Source organism: Ailuropoda melanoleuca, chromosome 10, assembly GCF_002007445.2.
Source record: "Ailuropoda melanoleuca isolate Jingjing chromosome 10, ASM200744v2, whole genome shotgun sequence".
NCBI classification, from domain to species: Eukaryota; Metazoa; Chordata; class Mammalia; order Carnivora; family Ursidae; genus Ailuropoda; species Ailuropoda melanoleuca.
The window spans coordinates 14,921,274-14,935,676 of NC_048227.1; the positions used below are offsets into that span (position 1 = coordinate 14,921,274).

At 39.8% G+C, this 14,403-nt stretch overlaps 1 protein-coding gene across 6 annotated transcripts in view; it reads right to left on the reverse strand.

The window, feature by feature from the left end:
- The window catches only part of CRCP (CGRP receptor component), a 45,578-nt gene that overhangs the window by 11,764 nt on the left and 19,411 nt on the right, over positions 1–14,403 (reverse strand). The window lies entirely within an intron of this gene.

The window sequence follows — 14,403 nt, forward strand, 5'->3', positions numbered from 1 at the left end:
CCACATTCACGGAGCTGAGCACTGCAGGAGCAAAATCACAGAACCACACTCACCGCAGGCTCTGGTTTGAGGGGGCAGGGGTTACAAACATCCCCCTCACTTCATAACCAAGCCTATTTTTATGGTCTCTACTCTCTCCCCTTCACTTTCAACGCACTGCACTTTAGCTCCTGCCCCAACCGATCAACAAAACTATTCTTGCCAAAGGGCCCCGTGACCTCCATACGGACAACTCTAGGGAATGCTTCTGTCCTGTTCTACCCTCTCTGTGATATCTGACATTGTTGATCACGCCCCTCCTTCAAACTATCTACCCCCGCGGCTTCCAAGACACCATTCTTTCCTGATTCTCTTATCCTGCTAGTCCTTCATCTCGTTCTAGGCTTTTTCTTCTGCCGCTGCTTCTGTAGCATTCCAGTGGTGCCATCTTCCACCTTTTGACCCCCCTTACTGAGTTCCTCATCCAAACTTCACAATCGCATCCGCTACTAAAGGTTTTAGGCAAGAAGTCCACCTGTTCATGCTATGTGACCTAAGCTCCCGATCTCTGCGACCGTCACCGAGATACCTCTTCCTAAACACCTGAGACACACTTCAAGCTCAACATACCTCAAAGTGATCTGACTGCCCTTTCCTACACACCAGCTACATTCTCTCAACTTCTCATCTTGGAAAAGAAGCCAACACCCAGGCCAGAAACCTGAGGGTCATCCTTGCCTCCTCCCTCTTACTCACTGCCAGTATCAAATCACCGAGAATTAACAACTACTTGTTTCTTTTTTTAAAAGATTGCTTCTTTCAAGATATCCGACCCCTCCTTACCATTTCTATAAGCCACAATTCTTGGGTAGAGGACAATGGCTTCCATCCTCAGAGGTCTGCCCCTTTTTAAACCAATCTTCACTTACAAATAATGTACCTTTTAAAAGGTGAAAATCTGGCCGCCTCCTTATGCTGCATGTAATTCTCCTGTTGTCCCCACAGGCTTTGATATGAATTTGAATTTCCTTAGTTCAGTCTCCAGAACCCACTGAAATTCGGTATTTGTCAATCTCTCAAGGTTCATATGCCTTTGCTTTCCCTAAGCACTCATATCCCATTTAAATGACACTAAACACTGCACAGAAAAGCATCAGACTACTTCTTGATTCTGTGCCTTAGCACATCATGTTCCCTCTGCTCAGAAAGAACTAACTCACCTGCACCTGGCTGACTCTCTCTTTATATGAAAACCCAGTGTCACCTCCCAGAGACAAAATGATATACTCAAATTCCAACACTTCAGTGCCTCTCTCCTGTGACCCTCCTACCACAGCACTTACATTGTATTCATCTTTGTATCCCCCGTATAGACACGAAGCTGGACGATAAGTTAAAGAAAGAGTCAGGCAGGACAGACTTTTAGGAAAAGTGCAAACAAGAGATAACTACTGAACACTGGGGAGACCTGGGGCAGGACTCTATGCTCTGAAAGTAGCCACGGTCTAGAGAAACCTGACAACCCATCCATCTCCTCTGAGCTTTGCTGGCCCTAGAAGTACATGTCCCAGGGGCGCCTGGGTGGCACAGCGGTTGGGCGTCTGCCTTCGGCTCAGGGCGTGATCCCGGCGTTACGGGATCGAGCCCCACATCAGGCTCCTCTGCTGTGAGCCTGCTTCTTCCTCTCCCACTCCCCCTGCTTGTGTTCCCTCTCTTGCTGGCTGTCTCTATCTCTGTCAAATAAATAAATAAAATCTTTAAAAAAAAAAAAAAAAGAGTTGGAAGCCTGAGTCACCCAGGCTCCACTCATCCTTGTTAAAAAAAAAAAAAAAAAAAAGAAGTACATGTCCCAAATATGGTGCCAAACCTCCAGAGTAATCTATGTACAGAAGAGTCCCTTTTAGGGCCTCAAAGTTATTTACAAACCTACCAAAGCTGTGTCTCAAAGGCAAGTCCCTCTATTACTGGCAAACACAGCTGTACATCTCATGGAGGAGATCTCAGGATGAGAGCTGGGGCCGTAAGCCAGGCTGCAGTTCTTAAGAACTAAATGCCTCAAGCAAAAATTAAATGATTAAAGAACCAAATGCTTTGGGGAATGAAAAGCTATAGAAAAATAACAGGATTTAGTGTTCAAGTACCTTCAAGTTGGGTCTCAATACTACCATTTTGCTGAATAAAGCTATGAAATTAAAAAATATGGTTCCTACTATACCCTCAAGGACTTTAACAGTGGAGGTATTTAAGCAAATTAATAAAGTTCCAGTTTGTACTAGGATAAATAAAGTTTGTACTAGGATAATAAAGTTCCAGTTTAAGAACTAGAAGATTTAAGGGCTATTATCTTGAATCTCCTCTCCCTGAGAGGATGGTAGAGAAAAACTCTCTAAGGGGATATGCTGATATAGGGATTAAAGAGCACTTCAGCAGTTTGTTATAAATGTGATTCCCGTCTTATATGGCACTGGCTAGTACAAGATGGTGCAGGTCTTGACGGCATATGGCAAGCAACCCCTGGGTCATAGGTAGTGAGGCCAAGGAAAGCCAATGGGTTGCAATGGTTTGCAACGCCTCAGAGGAGCCAGGCCTCTACAGAGAAAGCAGCCTGCCGGCCCCCTCTACTGGTTGTTTGTAGAACAACACTGCCTGCAGCTTTTGCTTCCAGCTGTCACTGACAACCTATATAAAAACCCTGGCGCATGATCTGCCCCAGAAATCAACCACAATGAAAAACAGGCACCAAAAAGTCACAAAGAAACGTACAAATCCTCAAATTTAGGATCACAAATGGAAAAAATGAATTTCTCTGAATATTACAATCTGCTTTAAATTTACATAGATTATGGCCAGTCATGAATCAGCTTGCAGGACAATTCTCATTTGTGGGTTTCTTTCTTTTTTTTTTTTTTTTATTCAACTCTATGCCCAACGTGGGGCTTGCACCCACAACCCCAAGATCAAGAGTCTCATGCTCTACTGACTGAACCAGCCAAATACCCCATTTTGTGGGTTTCTCCAATGGTAGCCAGGTGCATATTTGTAGCAGAAAAAAATGTAAAGATTGGGAAGTAATACAGACCAGACAAATACTGAGAAGAGATCTTAAAAACCAACTATCAGGACTTGTGTTGTCCTTAAGATGAGAGTGAGACCACTAAAGCCAATCTTTCTGCTGATTGTAATAACAACAACCCCCCCCAGGACTAAATACAAAAGGAATAACCTGAGGACTCTGAAAAGAATACAAAAGTAGGTGGAGTGCAGAGGGAAATAAACTTGAAGAACCAGTTAGTGTGGAGGGATGGATGTGAGCTTCTTTTGCTTTGTTTTCTCTTATCTCTCACAGCCCTGATCCTCAGGCCGCAGCAGAGCTATGGCGGTAGTTCCAACACGCAGATAAAACTCCAACCGAAATTCCATCTTTCCAGCCAGAAGACTGGGGAAAGGGGCCCCTGAGACCTAGAAATCTAGATGAAACTCTGCTCAAGGGCAGCTCCCCCGGGAGCCCTGGCAGTGAGTGTAGCCATGACGAGAGTCTCTGTGGTCCAGAGTGCCAAGTAATATCTTTTTCCCCCTTTTCCTCCTTATCTCTTCTTGCTTTGCCCTAAGGGGGGCACCAGTAACAACCCTACGTGTGGGCAGCTAAACCCAGTACCTGTGAAGAAATCCAGTACTTATGGCCAGAGAACCAAAAGAGGGGACTCAAGTGAGTCAAAGAGTACAGGGGCAACACCAGAGAGGTGGGCTAGAGAAGGAGAGTCCCCTATATTTGAGCATCAGTCAGCACAAACCCTAGGTTCAGCTTGAGCTATTCATGTGCAGAACAGCCCGAAAACAACAAAAACCCAACAGACTCAGCACAGCAAACACAATGAGAAGTGAACAAGTTAAACCACCACTCCAGGCTCATTTGCAAAAAGATCCAAAACTGCAGACTAAAGGTTTTAAAAATGAAACTGGGGGCGCCTGGGTGGCTCAGTCGTTAAGCGTCTGCCTTTGGCTCAGGGCATGATCCCAGAGTCCTGGGATCGAACCCCACATCAGGCTCCTCTGCTGGGAGCCTGCTTCCTCTCCCACTCCCCCTGCTTGTGTTCCTCACTTGCTGGCTGTTTCTCTCTCTCTGTCAAATAAATAAATAAAATCTTTTAAAAAAAAAAGAAATCCTTGCCCATGGAAGGCAACAGACTTGAGGTATGAACCTAACTGGGTTGACTGACTGCTAAAAGAAACCAAAAAAAAGGCCACATTAAGCAGAGGCTTTTAACAGGATCAAGTCCAAACAATATAATATTCAAAAGGTCCAAGATATAATTTAAAATTACCTCAATGGAAAGAAAGAAAATACAACTCATTCTCCAGGGAAAAGATAATCAACAGATTCCAAGCCTACAATAACCCATATGTTGGAAACACCAAAGACATTAAAGTAGCTATTATAACATATTCTTGAAATGAGTAGAATAATGTAAGTTCTCAGGAAAGAGACAGAAATTATAAATAATAAACAAATGGAAATTTTAGAACTAAAATCATAATGTATGAAATAAAAAATTCACTGGCTGGCCTTACTAACAAAACGGAGATGACAAACAAAAGTGTGAATTTATAGACAGATCAGTAGAAATCATCTTGTTTGAACAACAAAGAGGGGCAGGGAAAGGAAAAAAATTAACAGAGAGGATTCAGGGAAAATGGCAGAGTGGGAAGAACCAGGAATCCACCTCTCTACCACCTAGAAAACAACTGTCTAGACAACTAGACCTAAACATAAAATGCAAAACTATAAACACTCCTAGAAGGTAATACAGGAGAAAACCGAGACAATCCTGAGCTTGGTGGTGACTTTTCTGCTACAATACCGAAGGCACAATCCATGAAAAAATTAACTGATAGACTGGACTTCATTAAAATTAAAAACATCTGCTTTGTGAAACATGACATCAAGAAAATGAGAAAACCACAGACTAGGAGAAAATATTTATGAAAGACACAGGATAGGGGCGCCTGGGTGGCACAGCGGTTAAGCGTCTGCCTTCGGCTCAGGGCGCGATCCCGGCGTTACGGGATCGAGCCCCACATCAGGCTCCTCTGCTATGAGCCTGCTTCTTCCTCTCCCACTCCCCCTGCTTGTGTTCCCTCTCTCGCTGGCTGTCTCTATCTCTGTCAAATAAATAAATAAAATCTTAAAAAAAAAAAAAAAAGACACAGGATAAAGGACTGTTATCCCAAATATACAACAAATTCTTAAAACAATAAGAAAACAACCCAATTAAAAAATGGCCAAGGGGCCCCTGGGTGGCACAGCCGTTAAGCGTCTGCCTTTGAAGCTCAGGGCGTGATCCCGGCGTTATGGGATCGAGCCCCACATCAGGCTCCTCTGCTACGAGCCTGCTTCTTCCTCTCCCACTCCCCCTGCTTGTGTTCCCTCTCTCACTGGCTGTCTCTATCTCTGTCAAATAAATAAATAAAATCTTTAAAAAAAAAAAAATGGCCAAAAGACCTAAACAAACACCTCATCAAAGAAGATATACAGGGGCACCTGGGGGGGGGGTTCAGTTGGTTAAAAGTCTGACTTCAGCTCAGGTCATGATCTCGGGGTCCTGGGATCCAGCCCCGCATGGGGCTTCCCACTCAGCAGGGAGTCTGCCTGTCCCTCTGCCCCTCCCTGCGCAAGCTCATGCCCTCTCTCTCAAATAAAATCTTAAAAAAAAAAAAAAAGATATATAGATGGCAAAGAAGCATGTGAAAAGATGCTTGGCATTTTATGTTATCAGTAAAATGCAAATTAAAACAAGATAACACTGGGATGCCTAGATGGCTCAGTCGGTTAAGCCTCTGCCTTCAGCTCAGGTCATGATTCTGGGGACCTGGGATCACGTCCCACATCCGGCTTCTTGCTTAGCGGGGAACCTGCTTCTCCCTCTGCCTGCTGCTTCCCCTGCTTGTGTGGGCATGCGTGCGCACACTCTCTCTAGCAAATAAATAAAATCTTTAAAAATAATAACTAAATTAAACTAAAAATGCAGTTCCTCCTTTGCACGAGTCACATTTCAAATGATCCACAGCTGCATGTGGCTAGAAGCTACTGTACAGGACAGACCAGAGGAATATTTCTATCACTGCAGAAGGTTCCACAAAACAGGACTGCTCTGTGGTCTTTACTGATGAACAGCCTACAGAGGAGCCATGGATTGGAAGAACACAGTCATGTGACAAGGTGCCATCCAGCTGAAATTGCATGTGACAATCAAAGTAGATCTAGAAAAGGAGTGCCTTGTGGTTCAGTCAGTTCACTGTCCGACTCTTGGTTTTGGCTCTGGTCATGGTCTCATGGGCTGCAGGATCAAGCCCCACATCGGGCTCCACGCTCAGCAGAGAGTCTGCTTGAAAGATTCTCTCCCTCTGCCCTGAGCCCCTTTCAAACAAATAAATAAATCTTAAAAAAAAAAAAAAAGGGAGATCTAGAGGAAAAGTGATGCATCATTTTCTTTCTTCCCACTCCTTTCCCCAGCTCCTGATCCCCTACTTGTGTTTCATTATCCAAAGCTTCTCGTGTCAACAGGGTCCAACATGTTCCAGTTAAGGAACTAAGAGTGACAACCATACAGATTGTTTGGGAAATGTTAATAAAAAATTTGTCTGAAAAAAAAAAAAAAAAAGAGGGGCGCCTGGGTGGCACAGCGGTTAAGCGTCTGCCTTTGGCTCAGGGCGTGATCCCGGCGTTATGGGATCAAGCCCCACATCAGGCTCCTCTACTATGAGCCTGCTTCTTCCTCTCCCACTCCCCCTGCTTGTGTTCCCTCTCTTGCTGGCTGTCTCTATCTCTGTCAAATAAATAAATAAAATCTTAAAGAAAAAAAAAAAAGAACAGACCCTTGGGGATCTATAGAACTACTTTTAAAGTTCTAATAGTTATCTTTGGAGTTCCAGAAAGAAAAGAGAAAGAGACTGAGGCAGAAAAAATTTCAAAATAATGGTCCAAAGCTTCACAAATTTATTAAGAGACAAAAATTTACATAATCAAGAAGCTCAGCAAAGATAAACTGAAAAAAAAAATCACAATCAGACTTTTGAAGACCAGAGAGAAGAAAAAACACCAAAAGCAGCTACAAGAAAATAACACATTATACACTGCATGACCAGATTACTCAACAGAAACCATGGCAGTTAGAAGACACTGAAGTAACTAACATCTTTAGAGTGCTGAAAGAAAAGACCAATCAATTTATGACACTGTCCTTCAGGAATGAAAGAAAATAACATTCTCAGTTGAAAGAAAATTTGTATCCAGCAGACCTGTTCTAAAAGAAATGCTAATGAAAGTTTTTCAGGCTAAAGTAAATGATAAGAAGTAAACATGGAACTTCAGAAAGAGCGAGGGGCACCTGGGTGGCTCAGTCAGTTAAGCATCTGCCTTCCGCTCGGGTCGTGATCCCAGGGTCCTGGGATCGAGTCCTGCGTCAGGCTCTCTGCTCAATAGGGAGCCTGCTTCTCCCTCTCCCTCTGCCCCAACCCCCTGTCAAATAAATAAATAAATAAATAAATAAATAAGTAAGTAAAATCTTAAAAAAAAAAAGAGCAAAATGAGTGGTAAAAATCTGGGTAAACATAAAAAACTATTTTTATCCTCCTAATCTTTAAAATATGTAAAAGTATATAAAGTAAAAGTTAAAACACCACTAGATACTATTTTCAATGATACAGATGTAATAAATATGACGACTACAACATAAAAGGGAGAAGTTAAGGGACTTATATATATTTTACTTAGTGGTAAAATATTAACTCTATCTGGACTGTAAATGATTAGGTGTGCAGATTGCTACCACTAAGCAAAATACACAAAAAGATATAGCCAAAAAGCAAAAAGAAACATTTTTTTCAGATTACATTTTTGTAAGTAATCTCTACACACAATATGAGGCTTGAACTCACGATCCCGAGATTAAGTGCTGCATGCTCCACCAACTAAGTCAGCCAGGTGCCCCAAAAAGATACATTTTTAAAGACTAAAGGAACAAGAACCATATGAACGCCTCAAGAGACAAAGAAAAAGCAACTGACATAATCAACATCCAGTCATGATAAAAATCTTGGCAAACTTCCTAAAACTGGTAAAAGGCGTCCATGAAAAACCTACGCCAACATACTTACTGGTAAATTAACTGAAAGCCTTCTTCCCCTAACATCAGGAACAAGGTAAAGATGTCTGCTCTTACCACTCCTACTGAACATGATACAGTAACATTATGGTCGTAGCCAGAACATGAGACAGGGAAAAGAAATAAAGGCAAAAAGATCTGAAAAAACTTTTAACATTCTGAATTCACAAATACCATCACTGTCCACTTAGAAAAATCACAAAGACCATACTAAAAAAAGCTCCTGGTATTAGTAAATGGATTTAGCAAGGCTGTACAGCATTGGATCAATATAGACAAATCAGCTGTATTTCTCTACATTAGCAATAAACATCAGGAAATCAGTGCTATTTCCAAGAGTACCAAAAATTATTAAATTCACAGGTTTAAATCTAATAAGTTATGCAGAACCTGTATGCTGAACTACAGAAACAGTGATGAAAGAAATTTAAGTCCTAAATAAGTGGAGAGATACACTGTTTCCATGGATTAGATATTGATACTGATATCTAATTTTCCCCAAAAAACTGATGTAATGAAATCCCAAACCCCAGGATCTGTTCTAGATGCTGATTAAAAAATTTATAGTAAGGGATGCCTGGGTGGCTCGGTCAGTTAAGTGTCCAACTCTTGGTTTTGGCTCAGGTCATAATCTCGGAGTGTGGGACTGACCCCACATCGGGCTCCTTGCTCAGCAGGGAGTGTGCTGGAGATTCTCTCCCTCTGCCCTTTCCCTGCCCCACTCACTCTTGCTCTCTTCCTCTAAAATAAATAGATCTTTAAAAAATTTTATATAAAAAGGCAAAGGAACTAGGAAAACCAAACTAGAAACACCAAAACAATTTTGAAAAAGAACAAAATTGAAGAACTTTTACTATTTGATTTCACACTTACTACACAAAGCTGCAGTGACCAAGACAGTGTGGTACTGACAGAAAAACAGACACATAGATCAAAGGAACAATACAGAATGAAGTAACAGAATCAACAGATTTCTTAAAAACAGCAAAGGCAATTCAACAAAGAAAGGATGGTCTTTTCAACAAATGGTACTTAAACACTTTGAAATCTACACACACACACACACACACACACACACACACACACACGCACACACACGCACACACACACACTCTGAATCTCAACCCTTATCTCACAACATACCCTCAAGACCAACGCAAAATGGATTACTTCTAGAGGAAAATATAAAAGAAAAATCTTTGTTAACCCTGGATATGGCAGAATTTTTACAAAAAACATTAAAGGCAGGATGCAGAAGACAAAAAAGAAAAGATAAATTTGACTCCATCAAAACCTTCTGCTCTGAGAAAGTGTTAAGAGAATGAAAAGACAGGGGCACCTGGGTGGCTCAGTCAGTTGGGCCTTTGGCTCAGATCATGACCTTGGGGTCCTGGGAAGAAGCCCTGCCTCAGGCTCCCTGCTCAGCGGGGAGGCTACTTCTCCCTCTCCCTTGGACCCTCTCCCCCTGCTCGTGATTTCTCTCCCTCTTCCTCTCTCTCAAATAAATAAAATCTTTAAAAAAGAGAGCAAACAAAAAAAACCACAAACTGGAGAAAATATCTGCAAATTACATACTGAACAAAGGACTTACATCCAGGATATACAAAGAATTCTTAAATCTATGCAATTAAAAAAACAATAAAATAATGGACAAAATATTTAAACAGACACTTCACCCAAGAAGATAAAATAAGAATAAGAAAATGCTCCACATTATTCATTATTAAGGAAATGTAATTAAAACCAAAATGAGGGATGCCTGGGTGGCTCAGTCAGTTAAGTGTCTGACTCTTGATTTTGGCTCAGGTTGTGATCTCATGGGTGGGAAGACTGAGTCCTGTGTCAGGCTCTGCACTCAGTAGGGAGTCTGCTTGGGGATTCTCTCCCTCAGACCTTCCACCTGCATGCATGCTGGCTCTCTCCCTCTCTCTGAATAAATAAATAAATAAATAAATCTTTAAAAAACCCACAAAAAACAAAAACAAACCCATAATGAGATACCCCTTCAAACCAATGTAACAGCTAAAATAAAAATTACTAAAAATACCAAGTACCAGTGAGGATATGAAGTGGAACTCTCTTACATTGCCAGAGAGAATGCAAAATGCTGCAGTCACTTTAGAAAAGAGTTGGCAATTTCTTACAGAGTTGAACTTATTCTCACACAAAACTTTATGAGGTGCTTACAGTAGCTTTATGCATAACTGCCAAAAGCTGGAAACATCTCAATGTCTTTCAACTGATGAGTGAATGAACAAACTGCAGTACATCCATATAGTGGAACACTACTCAGCAATAACAAGGAACAAATAACAATGTGGATAAATCACAAATGCAGTACGTAGATGGAAAGAAGACATACTCAAAAGGCTATATATTGTATGATTCCATTTATATGATTTTCTGGAAAGGGAAAATCTATAGGAAAAGAAAACAGATCAGTTGCTAGGCACTGGGCACAGGGGAAGGGATTAATTACAAAAGACAGAATGAGGTTATTTCTGGGAGTAACAGAACTGTTCTGCAATACATATGATTTACTTGTATATTAATGACATGATAAATCATTTTAAAAGAAATATTTATATGAGTCCAACACTGACTCTAAGATTTCTGGGAGTGAAAAATTCTCTTGCCTGGATATTGGAAAAGAGTAGCTCTGTTCTCTTCCCCAGAAGAAAAAGTTCCTTCTCAATACCCAAGCATGGACAACCAAAGGGCCCGCTGGGTCCCTATCTTGATACACACACTAACCAACTTTCTCAGAAAAACAACATGAAACTTTGAGTAAGCTGGAAGAATTCACTACTGGGTTACCCCTTACTCTGTGCGTGATTTGAGGCACATATATAACTTATCTGAGCCTCAGTTCACCCATCTGTACAACACTGCGTTGGCTATCACGATTGAGTCAGTGTGTATAGAACAGCCAAAACCTCACTTCTCCTACACTTAAATGCTCTCTTCTCACCTTCCATTTCCCTCATTTTCTACAGAAACACTTCCAATGGAAGTTAGCCTACTCTCAGAGCTATCTTCCAATTTTTGAAGCATTTGATTATGTGCATTTCTTAAAATGATTTTCAGCTATCAAAAAAGGCCAGGCATCCCCAACGACTTCAAACACGACAAACCATTAACCATAAAGATTGTATTAGAGGCAGACAACAAAGCTACACCAGTGAGGATTCAGCTACTGCTCTTTTCATTGTAAACACAACGTGCTTCAAGACTGTTTTATCAATATTAAAGGTTGTAATGGTCAAAAAGCATTTAGACTAAACTAATGATCTCAACTGACTACACCTGCTTTTTCCTCTCCCACTCCCCCTGCTTGTGTTCTCTCTCTCGCCGTCTCTCTCTGTCAAATAAATAAAATCTTTTAAAAAAATAATAAATAATAAATAAATAAATAAATAAATAAATAAATAAATAAATAAATAAAGGAGAAAAAGAAACAAAAGCTCGCAAATTGAAAAAGAAGAAGTAAAATTATCTCTGTTCACAGACAACGTTATGTTACAGGTAGAAAACCTAAAGATTCTCATTGGAAACCGGGGATGTACTGTATGGTGACTAACATAATATAATAAAAAATCATTAAAAAAAAAAAAAAAAAGAAAAGAAAACCTAAAGATTCTACAAAAAACTGTAAGAACTGATAAACAATTTCAGCAAAGTTACAGGATACGAAATCAACACACAAAAACCAGCTGTGTTTCTATCACTAACAATCTGAAAAAGAAATTAAGAAAACAATTCCATTTACAATAGCACTGAAAAAAATAAAATACTTAGGAATAAACTTAACCAAGGAGGTGAAAGACCATACACTGAAGACTATAAAATGTTGCTGAAAGAAATTAAAGAAGACACAAATGGAAAGACATCCCACGTTTGGGGACTGCGAAACAACATTGTTAAGATGGCCGTACTTACCCACAGCAAACTACAGATTGAACGTAATCCCTATCAAAATCCCAATAGCATTTTTTGCAGAAATAGAAAAAAACCATACAGAAATCCCAAGCGACCCTAAATAACCCAAATAATCTTGAAAAAGAATACAGTTGGAGATGTCACATTTCTTGATTTCAAAACTTACTATAAAACTACAGTAAAGACAGACATGTAGCCCAATGGAACAGAGTGTGAAATAAACTCTCACATGTATAGTCAAATGATTTTTGACAAGGGTGCCAAGATTATTCAATGGGTAAGTACAATCTTTTCAACAAATTGTGGTGGGAAAATGGCATATCTACATGTAAAAGAATGAAGGTGAATCCTTATTTTACACCACACACAAAAATTAATTCAAAATGGATCTAACATCTAAACGTAAGACATAAAAGTATAAAACTCTCAAAAAAAACATAGTGGAAAAGCTTAATGACTTTGGATTTGACAATGATTTCTTAGATATGACACAAAGGCACAAATAAGAAATGAGAAATACACATTTGGACTTCAAAATCTGGACAAATTTTTGGACAAAGATGACTGACATCAGGAAACAAATGCAAAACAAAACCACAATGATAATGCTTCACACCTATTAAGATGGCTATTACCAAAAAAACAGAAGACAAGTGTTGACAAGGATGTGGAGAAACTGGAACCCTCATGCACTGCTTGGGGGTAAGTAATGGTGTAGCCACTAAGGAAATCAGTATGGCAGTTTTGCAAAAAGTTAAAATAGCAATCTGACTTCTGATGAGTCTCAAAGATATTTGTACACACATGTTCATAGCAGCATCATTACGCACAATAACTAAAAGGTGAAAACCACGTAGGTATACATCAACAGATATATGAATACATAAAATATCATGCAGTGTTCAAAAGGAAGGCAAATTTGACACATGCTACAACAGGGATGAAACCTGAAGACATTATGGTAAATGAAATTAGCCACTCACAAAAGGACAAATACTGCATGATCCCCTAAAAAGAGGTACTCAGAGTTCATGAGAGAAAGCAGACTGGTGGTCACCAGGGGCTCTACAGAAGGTAGGGAATGTGGAGAGTCATTATTTAGTAAGTGCAAAGTTTCAGTTTTGCAAGATGAAAAATGTTCTGTGGGTGTATGGCAGTGATGGTTGTACAACAATGTGAATGTACCTCATGAACCGCACACTTAAAAATGACTTAAATGGTAAAACAAAAAATAATTATTTTAATTTTAAAAATATTAAATATTCAATATTTTAAAAAAAGACATACTATATGATTGCACTTAGTATCTAGAGTAGACAAATTCATACAAACAAAAGACAGAATGGTGGCTGCCAGGCGCTGGGGTTAGGGGGAAATGGAAGTTGTTTAATTGGTATAGAGTTTCAGTTTTGCAAGATTAAAAACTTAGTTGCACAACATGTGAATATATTTAACACTAATGAATTATACACTTAAAAGCAGTTAAGATGACAAAATTTACCAAAGTAAAAAAGTAAAATACACACACACACGAAAGATGTTTCCCTTCAAAGTTCATTTGGACAAGAGAGGCAAGAGAAGTACACTTAGTTTATTGATAGTGTATCAGCTGTGTGTCTGAAATAACACCAATGTATCCTTCAAAAGAAAATTATTAATTATCCTCAATGAATGACAGAAGCTTTTGAGATTTATCAGCTCTGTATCAACTCTAAAAGACAAGAGCTAGTGTTCTTCTCATGTAAACTCTTAATCTAATTTTTTAAAAAAGATTTTATTTATTTGACAGAGACCACAAGCAGCAGGAGCAGCGGAGGGAGAGGGAGAAGCAGGCTTCCCACTGAGCAGGGAGCCAAATGTGGGGCTCGATCCCGGGACCCTGGGATCATGACCTGAGTCAGAGGCAGACACTTAACCGACTGAGTCACCCAGGCATCCCTCTTAATCTAATTCTTAATGATGTTTTTAATTCCTACAAGCTTAATTTATTCAAGAAGGTCACCAGGAAAAGTAATCGAGCTCTAAAGAAGACAAATATTATCAAGCCATTTTTGCCCCGAGTAAACACAAATTTCAAATGACTTAATTGGTCAATTTTATAAAGAGCACTTTAATTTGTGAACCCTATTTTCAACAAATTTGCCCTGAGTGCTGTAAAGGGGTTACGGGGCAGGTCACAGAACTGGGACTCAAAAAAAAATCCAGAAAGATTTTAAGATTAAAAAATCCCATTAAATTCTGTTTCTGGCTCTAGAAGGATCCTTGTGTCTAAGTCTCAGTTGTCTCATGCACAATACCATGATCCTACTTTAAAAGAGCACCG